Raw genomic sequence first — 9552 nt, forward strand, 5'->3', positions numbered from 1 at the left:
CTCCATTCTCCCTCTTCTGCCCTCACCCCATTTAACACAGGTTGCTGCTGCCGCTGTGTCCATGGCTCTGGATGGTGGCGGTTTCAGGGTGATTGGTGACAGAAAGAGCGTTTCCCAGATGCTTAGCATCCCTGGTGTCTCTTGGGTTCTGGGTTCTAGAAGAGGGAGCTTGAGAAGCTGGGGAGCCCCTGGGCGCCTGTGGGTATTAAACTGCTGGTATGGACATGGTACAGCACCAACCCTCAAGGGGAGTATAGGTCTGGGTAAGAGATCCTCTCTCCAGGAGCGCGCCATGCAGCCTGGGAGACGGGACAGGTACTCTAAGAGTCATATAGGGCATGGCCGGGCAACCTTAGGCCATTAAGAGATGAGGGACTTTAGAGGACAAGAGGTGACTTTAGGACGGGGGGCAGACCCTATGGAGCGTCTAACATTCCATCAGGATGGGTAGGATTTTGGCAGAGGAAAGGGTGTCCCGGGGGAGGAGGTGGGAGCAGCACGTGGAAGTAGGAAAGTGTGTGTGTGTGTGTGTGTGTGTGTGTGTGTGTGTTGGGGCATGAGCCATTCTGGCTGAAGCGCTGGTGTGGGGTGGAGATAGTAGGAAATAAAAGCTGGAAAGATGTCTTGGGGTCCACAGTGAAGGGCTTGAAGGCCGGGCCTGGGCCCGTGGCCTTAGTTCTGCCGGCAAAGGAGAGTGGAGGTCAGCGAGGAGACAGTCGCCTCTTCCTCTGAACATCCTCTTCTCATTTCTCTTCCTGAGTATTGTTGTCTGTCTAGGATCATCCCTTGCAGGGTTAACTCACTGGTCTTAAAAACTGTTGGGGTTTTGCGTACGCTTGTAGTGCCAGAGGGTTGCACGGGACCTCGGTGGCAGGACCCGTTAATTTAATGTCTGCACCAGTGACGTGCACAGGTGTCCGTGCCTGGCCTGTGTGTGGTGTTTGGGGGTGCTGCTGATGGAGGCAGTTTCCGGGAGTCAGTGTGGCAGGACTGGGGGCCGCGTACCCAACAGCTCTTTCCGGAGGCGCACGCCCAGAGTGGACTCAGTGTGGGGGTCCTGCCTCCTTCTCCCACTTACGTCTGAGACAGAACCGGGGTGGGATCGCTGGTGCTGAGAAGCCTAACACTCTCAACCTGGTAGCTGAGGAGCTTTCCAGAAAGGGAGTTTGGCCAGGTGGCCTTTGAGAGCCCAGTCAGCTCCTGGATTTTTATGACTTATGATTTTCTGCAACCAGGTGGAGACACTTTTCAGGGCATGAACCTTGCCGTGTTTCCAGGAGAGTGACTTTTGTTCTTTTTTCTAAGGCATTTCTTTTTCTTTTCTTTTCTTTTTTTTAAAATTATTTTACTTGTTTATTTTTGGCTGTGTTGGGTGTTCGTGGCGGTGCGCAGGCTTCTCTTATTGCGGATCACGGGCTCTAGGCGCACAGACTTCAATAGTTGTGGCTCGCAGGCTCAGTAGTTGTGGTTCACGGGCTTAGTTGCTCCGCGCCATGTGGGATCTTCCCGGACCAGGGCTTGTACCGGAGTCCCCTGCATTGGCAGGCAGATTCTCAACCACTGCGGTACCAGGGAAGCCCCCAGGAGAGTGACTGTTGATTTAAAAACATGTTACTGACCTGGGGGCAGGTTTCTTATCTGCTCACTTCCTAGGCTGCAGGAGGAAAGGGTCAGACAGGCATGGATAGGCCTGCCCCTGACAGCGTTGGGACATAGAGGAGATTTCTTTACCTTGGGAGCTGTGTCTCATCAGCAGATGGGGACAGTAATACCTCACAGGGTTGCTGTAGGATTAGGACTAATAAAAAGTGATACACACAGAAGGGGAGTAATAACTGGTAGCTGTTCTTGTTATTAATACTATTTCACTGAAATATTTAATCTGAAGTGAAAGTGTTTTGAAAGATTAAGAATGTAAGAACTGATGAGGAGCATTTTGAGGGCTGCGGGCTCTTACTTGGATGTTGCGGTACCCCAGGCCGTGCACAGTGCCTGGCATGTAATATAAGTGCTCCATAATGCTTTCAATGTTGAACCGAGCCTGAGAAAGAGGCTGGTAGACGAATGGGGCATATTTATACTGAAAGCAGGCAGGACTCTGTCATCAGGAACAAGAATGTGTCTTGAGCTGCCCATGGGATATGCGAGAACCTACCACAGCACCTGGCACTTAGCTGGCACTCAGTACCACTTGTGGAGTGACTAAACTAAGTTATTTTAGATGAATGATCTGGAAATTATTCTAGAATATCGCCCCTCTTCCCAACCCAATGATGTATCTTTTAAAAATAGCCACTGCATTAGTTTCCTATTGCTGCTATAACAAATTACCACAAATTCAATGACTTAAGATGCCACAAATTTATTATTTTACAGCTCTGGAGGTCAGAAGTCTGAAATGGGTATCACCTGGCTGAAATCAAGGAGTCAGCAGGGCAGATTCTCTCCAGAGGCTCAAGGGCAGAGCCCCTCCCCTTGCCTTTCCAGCCTCTCGGGGCTGCTTGCATCCCTTGGCCGTGGTTTCTTCCTCACAACTGCATCACTCCAACGTCTGCCTTTCTCACATCTTTCTCTCCCTCTTCTGACTCAGATCCTCCTGCCTCTCTCTCTCTCATAAAGACCCTTGATTACATTGGGCCCAGGTGGATAATCCCCCCATCTCAAGATCTGTAACGTAATCACACTTTCAGCAGTCCCTTTTGCCACATAAGAGAACATAGTCACAGGTTCTGGGGATCAGGGTGTGAACATCTCTGGGGGGCCATCAGTCAGCCTCCCAAAGCCACCCACAGTATTTTGGCCAGATTTAAACACAACCCCTTAAATATCTGATTTTAGTTTAAGATAAACTCCTCAACTACAGCTCCAGGGTTCCCCACCACGGTTTTTATTCACCTACCTGTGTGACAGTACAGATGACACTTGTATTTGTGTGGTCAGGGTCCGTCTGTGTGTGGAGGTAGGTGGGGAAAGAGAGGTGTGTGAGATGTGAGCCTCCGCACAAGGGGCTTATTATTGGAAAGACTTCTGTGTGCCAAAGATAACTTGCAAAACGGGGCAGAATGTGACCAGCAGTGGAAAATTTACATCAGCTGATGGGAAGACAAAAATCATAAGAGCCAAGAGTAAATTAGGGCCTGATTAGAAATGTGTCCTTGAAAATATATGACATGTTCATACATTTCAAAGTACTTCTGCCTCTCTTATTTAGACTGGACATAATAAGAACTTATGCTGTCGTAATATCCAGGTGAGGAAACAGACCATAGGAAGCGGGTTCAGGGACAGGCCTGGAGTGGCCTGGCCGGGTGGAGCAGAGCTGATGCACAGGCCCGGAGGCTGGCCTCATTCAGTTTTAGAAGTGCAGGGATGAAGGGGTTGGTGTGAGAGGGAAGGAATTGGAGCAGCGCTTACATGGCACAGGTGTAAGTGGAGGCTGGACGGGAGGCCTGGGTCCTGACTTCAGGCTCAGTAGTTTGGAGCTTATCCTCTAGAAAACTACGAGCCATTTGAGCCGACTTCAGCCGGGGCTTAACATGATGAAAATGGATTTGGAGAAGGTTAATCTGGCAGCAGATGGGCCGTAGCTTGGAGACAGGGAACATGTGGGGGTCAGAGGGGTTCCCCAGCACTGTCAAAAGCCTGTGCTTACCTGGCGAAAGCCTCCTGTGCTGTTATCTCCTTTGAGGGTGGTATTGACCGTGGTGAGGATTACCAGCGGTATTTATGTCCTGGTTGTCCTAGACACTCCAAGCAGGCCACCAGCACACCAGACCACCTCTCCTGAATGATGCCTCACACCACAGCTGAATTAGCCTCACTGGTCCCCGAGAGAGGGCGAGTCTGCTCTTCCTGAGTCAGATCTGGTACTGTACCCAGCCCGGGTGCTGGGGTAGAAATCGGTAAGAGGGCTGTCCACATTGGTCTCACCAGGTCTGAGTGACTTGGTGAGTCCTTCCAGAGTGTCTGTGTGGTCTTAATAATGATCACGTCGGCTAGTGGTTTTGAGTACCTACTGTGTGCCAGGCACTTGGGGTCCTAAGTACTGTTATATGGATTATCTAACCCACTCCTCTTGAGAACAGATGAGGGAAACTGAGTTGCAAAGATGAGCTTAAATGACTACCTAGGTTCGCAGCAGAGTCAGGATTTGAACCTGGGGCGCCCAGCTCCAGAGCATCTTGACTGCTTCATCAGTATCACTTCCTGAACGAAATCTTTTTTAATGTTCTAAGCAGAAAACTTGGGTGGGTTTTTGGTCAGAAAATGAAATTGCCCTCAGGACCCCGTGCTTGGCAGGTTGGTATTTGTAATCAGTTACGTTTGCTCCCCAGTGGGAGGAAAGGCCACTTGGGACCCTCTGTTCTACTCACCTGTGCATTGGAGTCCCGGGCCCGTGCAGGTTCATACACAGCATTGGGTTTCTCTCTGGATTATCATTAGAGGCTGGAACTTCTCCTTCTGCTGCTTTTTTATCTCCCCCTCCCTGGCCCCAGCCCAGTGCCCACCTTGGGGCAACACACCAGGGAATCCTAAGAATGTCTTCTTTTTTAAAATAAGTCTATTTATTTGTTTATTTATTTTTGGCTGAGTTGGGTCTTTGTTGCTCTGCGTGAGCGGAGGGGGGGGGGCGGGGGCTACTCTTTGTTGCGGTGTGCGGGCTTCTCATTGTGGTGGCTTCTCTTGATGCAGAGCACGGGCTCTAGAGGCGCGTGGGCTCAGTAGTTGTGGCACATGGGCTTAGTTGCTCCGCGGCATGTGGAGTCTTCCCGGACCAGGGCTTGAACCGGTGTCCCCTGCATTGGCAGGCGGATTCTTAACCACTGCGCCACCAGGGAAGCCCCTAAGGATGTCTTCTTAATCACCCATTGGGTGGAGAATGAAGGCTTGCAGTCTAGGACATCAAAACACACTCTTATTTGTTTTCTCCTTTTATCTGTTAAATGGTTGCCTGGCTCCTGAGCCATGATAGATTTGAGTTCTAGCTCTACTTGTTATTCATTGTGTGACTTTCGGCAAGTTACTTAACCTCTCTGTGCCTTAGTTCCTTCATCTGTAAAATGGGCAAAATAATAGTACTTACCTTTTAAAAATGAGTCAGGTAATACACATAGAACACTTAGCACACAGCCTGGCATATAATAAACTCCCAGTAAATAATAGCAGCTATAGTTATCATCACATTGTGCTGGTTTTCTGCTTCTCACAGAATAAAAGTGTTTGGGGAACTGGTGAAATTCATTGGAGGAGAATGTCAGAGTGCCTGCTATTCAACAAGCTCTTGAGTGTGTTAGCATAAGAGTGTATACTTTTTAAATGGTTCCAAGAAAAATCCCAATAGTCCAGAAATGGCTTTTGGAGGAACATGAAGTCCTTAGCCCAGGAGACAACTTGAGGTCCAGAAACGAACTCCTTTCCTTATGGGGCACAATTCCACTGTGCCACCCCACAGTAGTGGACATCGTGTCTGCCTGTGTCTTCCCACCAACCGCGCCCCCCGCAGAACTCAGCTGCCCTGTTCTGGGTGACCCAGTAAAAGGTGGTCACCACAGAGCCCTCCCTTTGTCCCTGGGGCCTCTGGGTGGTGGGCAGCTCTGTGCCTGGTGAGGTACCCATCTTTTGGGGTCAGGAGCAGAGCTGTAATGGGGGGTCCTCACCCCAACACCAGCCTTGTTGGGCTGCTCTGATATAACTCTAGTGACCTTTCTGGATTTCCTGGGACAGTTGTGGTTACATTTTACTCTGTTGCCCTAGAATAAGAGTCAACAAACTTTCCTTGAAGAGCCAGATAGAAAAAAAAAAAAGAGCCAGATAGGAAATATTTTAGGCTTTGTGGGCCATAGTTCTCACTTGCAACTGCTCAACCATGCTGTTATAGCTTAAAACCAAACCAAACCAAACCCCCAAACCCCAAACAGCCATAGATAATGCATATGTAGATGAATGAGCTGTTGCCAGTACCTAAATGAATGAGCAAGGCTGTGTTCCAGTAAATGCTTATTTACAAAAACAGGCAGCAGGGCTGCATTTGGCCCCATGGTTTGCTGACCCCTGATCTAAAAGGGCACCAGTCATGTTACGGAAAAACCCAAACAAATTTTTTGCCAGCCCGTACATGTCTTAACTTTTGGTTCAGAAAAATGTGATCACTGCACTTACTACATTATTCTAAACTAGGATCCTGTTTGGGGGAAAGTACCGTTAATTATTTCTATCTTTTAACACAGGGGCCAGCATTAGACCTGCCTCTGTCAAGTGGTTTTCTCACCACTTTCTGAGAAGCGCAGTTGAGCCTCTTTCCCAAAAGTGGGGCGGCCGTGTTCCACCTTCCTGCTGGCCTGTCAGGGGCAGTTGTTTGCTGATGAAGGACAGTGGCTAAAGGGTGTAGAGAGGTAGTATTTATAGCACTCCGATTTGCTATCTGACCCTCTGCCCATCCCGCCCAGGACAAACGCTTCAGGGATGTGGGATAGTTTCTTTAAATCACAACTTTGTGTGCTTGCTTTTATTTTTTTATTTTAACAACAGATATTTAAGATTATTTTTATATAACTTATTTTCTGTTATTAAAGTAGTACATGTTCTTTGTAGAAAATTTTAGGAAATAAAGTAATAAGAATCTGTCACCCCACCACCCAGAGAAAACCACTGTTCCTGTTTTGCATGCTCTGTTTCTATCATCCATCTCCCTCCCTCCCTCCCTCCCTCCAAAGTAAAGGATAATACTGTTTTGTAACTTGCGTTTTTCCTACATGGGAATATATAGTAAACTTTCTTATTTGTCAATAAATACCTTCCACAGTGTCATTTTAGATGGCTGCATAGCAGTCCATCTAATGGGTGTACCACTATTTATGTAGCCAGTCTTAGACAATGTTGTGATTTACATTCTTGTGGCTGCATTGTCACACATCCACTGTTAAGGAAATGCAGTTTGACAGAATTTGGCTGGATGCTTAGATAACTTTCAGGCAGGATGGCCTGGGAAGGAGACAGGGAAAGGGGACTTTAGTGGTAGACATGCAAGTTTGGGGCATTCCAGAGGTGACTTGCAGCTGTGGGGAATGAATGACCCTAGTGGCCTGTCTCTCACCGTAGAAGGTTGACTCACCAGGCCTGGCTGGGGCTGACTGACAGGGGAGGGGGAGGCTCTGAGGTGGGGTTTGAGGGGGGACAGAGGCTCTTTATATCTTCCCCTGGGTTCTTCATGTTTTTAGTTGCCTTTGAAAATTGATATGTATTAGGATATTTCTGAACCTGCTGCCAGACGGACCCGGAAGCCAGACCTCACTATGTAGAAGCCTGGAGTGCCTGAGATATTTGAGTGTTGGGCCCTGGGGTGTGATTTTAAAGGCCGAGGCGAAGGGCACATCTAAAGAAATTCATGGAGTTTTGGTTCAGAAGTCTAAGTCTTTCCCCTAACACATATACTCTTCTGAGTCCTTGAAGGAAACAGTCGACTGTATTTCCTTTTTCTAAGAGGAAAAGAAAAAAAGAAACATTTCAAGAATGTAAAGGAACTTTCCAGTGTCCACACAGACTGTTCATGCCCAAAGTAAAAAGATTGTCCTTGGCTGGGAGGGGGCAGAGGGCCACCTGTGAGCCCCTGCCCTGGGGCCTCCCAGGTATCATTAAACAGTTCTTTCCCGGGAGTACTAAAGTGACAATCTTGAGATTCCTTTGGTGGCTGGTTCTGTGGGTCATTGTCTTTAAGCCCATTCATTTCTGAAGTTCTTTTTCAGTTTCTTGAGGGAATAGTGGGAATGGAAGGGGCAGGTGGAAGGTTTCCACTTAAGGACAAAGCCAGACTTTTGGGGAGGGAGTAGCAGGGAGAAACTTTTAGGAAAGGATCCCTGTTTAGACTTCCTTTCTGACCTTGGGCTTGGGCCACCTCTTTTCCCTTTTCCCCTCTTCCTCCAGAACAGGGTTCTTAAGGTCCGTTTCTAGGACCACCAGCAGCAGCAGGTGGGAATTTGTTAGAAATAGAGGTTTCCAGGCCCCATCTTAGACCTACAGAATCAGAAACCCAGGGCGGCGGTACAGCAGTCTGTGTTTTAGCAAGTCTCCCAAGTGATTCTGATGCCCACTAAAGCCTGAGAACACTGCCTCAGACCAGGCTGCTAAGAGACCTTTGATTCCATATGCAGATTAAAAAATGCAAGCAGGTGTGAGTCAGTTCCAGAAATGGCAGGCTTTCTTAAACCTTGGGGGGACCAACTGAGTTCATTTCTGTCTGCTTTGTGTCAAGCATGGTGCTAGTTGCTGGAGATACAGAGAGGGGACAACAGATGTGGTCTGTGCCCTCCTCTGGCTGACAGCCCAGTGTGGCGGGAAGACAGGTACATAGGCAGGTTTAGAGCATGGTCACTGCTAGCTTGGGGAAAGAACAGGGAGCCGTGGGGGACATGGATGGGCTTTAGGGATGGGACATGTTGGGGAGGGCATCCCAGAAGAGGTGCTGTTTGAGTTGAGATCTGGTGAGGGGGAAAGACATGCGTTCCTGTGCAAGGCGGGGGCCAGTTAGGGGCTGCTGCGGTTGCCCAGCTGGGAGCACCCTGGGGGACTAGGGGAGGTGGGAAGGGTTGGAGAGAAGTGGGGGGTGGTCGCAGTGCTCAGGACGGGGAGCATGGGGTGGGCGGGGTAAGGGGTGTGAGGTCAGTTCTGGACATGCCGAGCTTGATGCCTGTGGGCCACTGGGTGATGTGCATGCAGCAGCTGTGGGACGAAGCCTGCTCAGGAGAAGGCTTTTCAGTGAGCTTCACACACACTCCCCAAGACAAAGGGCTTGCTGTGCAGCTTGCTTTTGGGTCCTTACACCAGTCATCCCATGGCTTCTGGGGCAGCTCAGGATGGGAAGAGACAAGAGGAGGGTGTGCTAGCTTTTAGAGGTATGGACACTCTGGCTTTGCTTAGATGGGAGCTGGTCTGCCTTGTCACACTTTATACTTACGAAGGGGGTTGAACAGTGGCTCGGTAAATTCATGCACTGTCCCTGGCTTATTGTCACCTCACGAGAAGAGACAAGTGACAGATGGTGAGTTCTGGCTGTGAAGGGGGGGCTTGGGGGTGCATATGGGAACCCTCCCCCAAATAAAATTCCCCCATGTGGGTCCTGGTGGAAAGGTTTATGATGCCTTCATTTGCTTAATGCTTCTCAGGATTGCCTGTTTTATGTGTGTATGTATTTATTTATTTATTTTTGGCTGTGCCACATGGCTTGCAGGATCTTAGTTCCCCCACCAGGGCTTGAACCTGGGCCACTGCAGTGAAAGTGCTAAGTCCTGACCACTGGACCACCAGGGAATTTCCATATATTTTTAAAAAGAACACAACTCATTGCTGCTGATACATCTTATTGCATCTGGCCAGGTAGGCATCACTTGGTGGTTTGTTTGTTTGTTTTTGGTTTTTTTTTTTAGTTTTGGAGACTAGATTTGAAGGTCCTCATACCCCAGATAATTTCCAGCTAATGGAGTCTCTGAGTCTGTTTTTCAACATGAATGAAATGGTATCTCAGAAATCTCTTCGGGAAGGTCAGAGAGTGAGGGTTCA

General features: G+C 48.8%; 1 protein-coding gene and 1 non-coding gene across 2 annotated transcripts in view; one reads left to right on the top strand and one right to left on the bottom strand.

Moving 5' to 3' along the window:
- COQ8A (coenzyme Q8A) overlaps nt 1-9552 on the top strand; it is a 53931-nt gene that overhangs the window by 10698 nt on the left and 33681 nt on the right. The window lies entirely within an intron of this gene.
- On the bottom strand, nt 9232-9303 carry TRNAE-UUC (transfer RNA glutamic acid (anticodon UUC)). Its single transcript has one exon. It is a non-coding gene; the product is annotated as a tRNA-Glu (tRNA).

The sequence above is a fragment of the Lipotes vexillifer genome, unplaced genomic scaffold (assembly GCF_000442215.2).
Source record: "Lipotes vexillifer unplaced genomic scaffold, Lipotes_vexillifer_v1.1 scaffold64, whole genome shotgun sequence".
Taxonomy (NCBI): domain Eukaryota; kingdom Metazoa; phylum Chordata; class Mammalia; order Artiodactyla; family Lipotidae; genus Lipotes; species Lipotes vexillifer.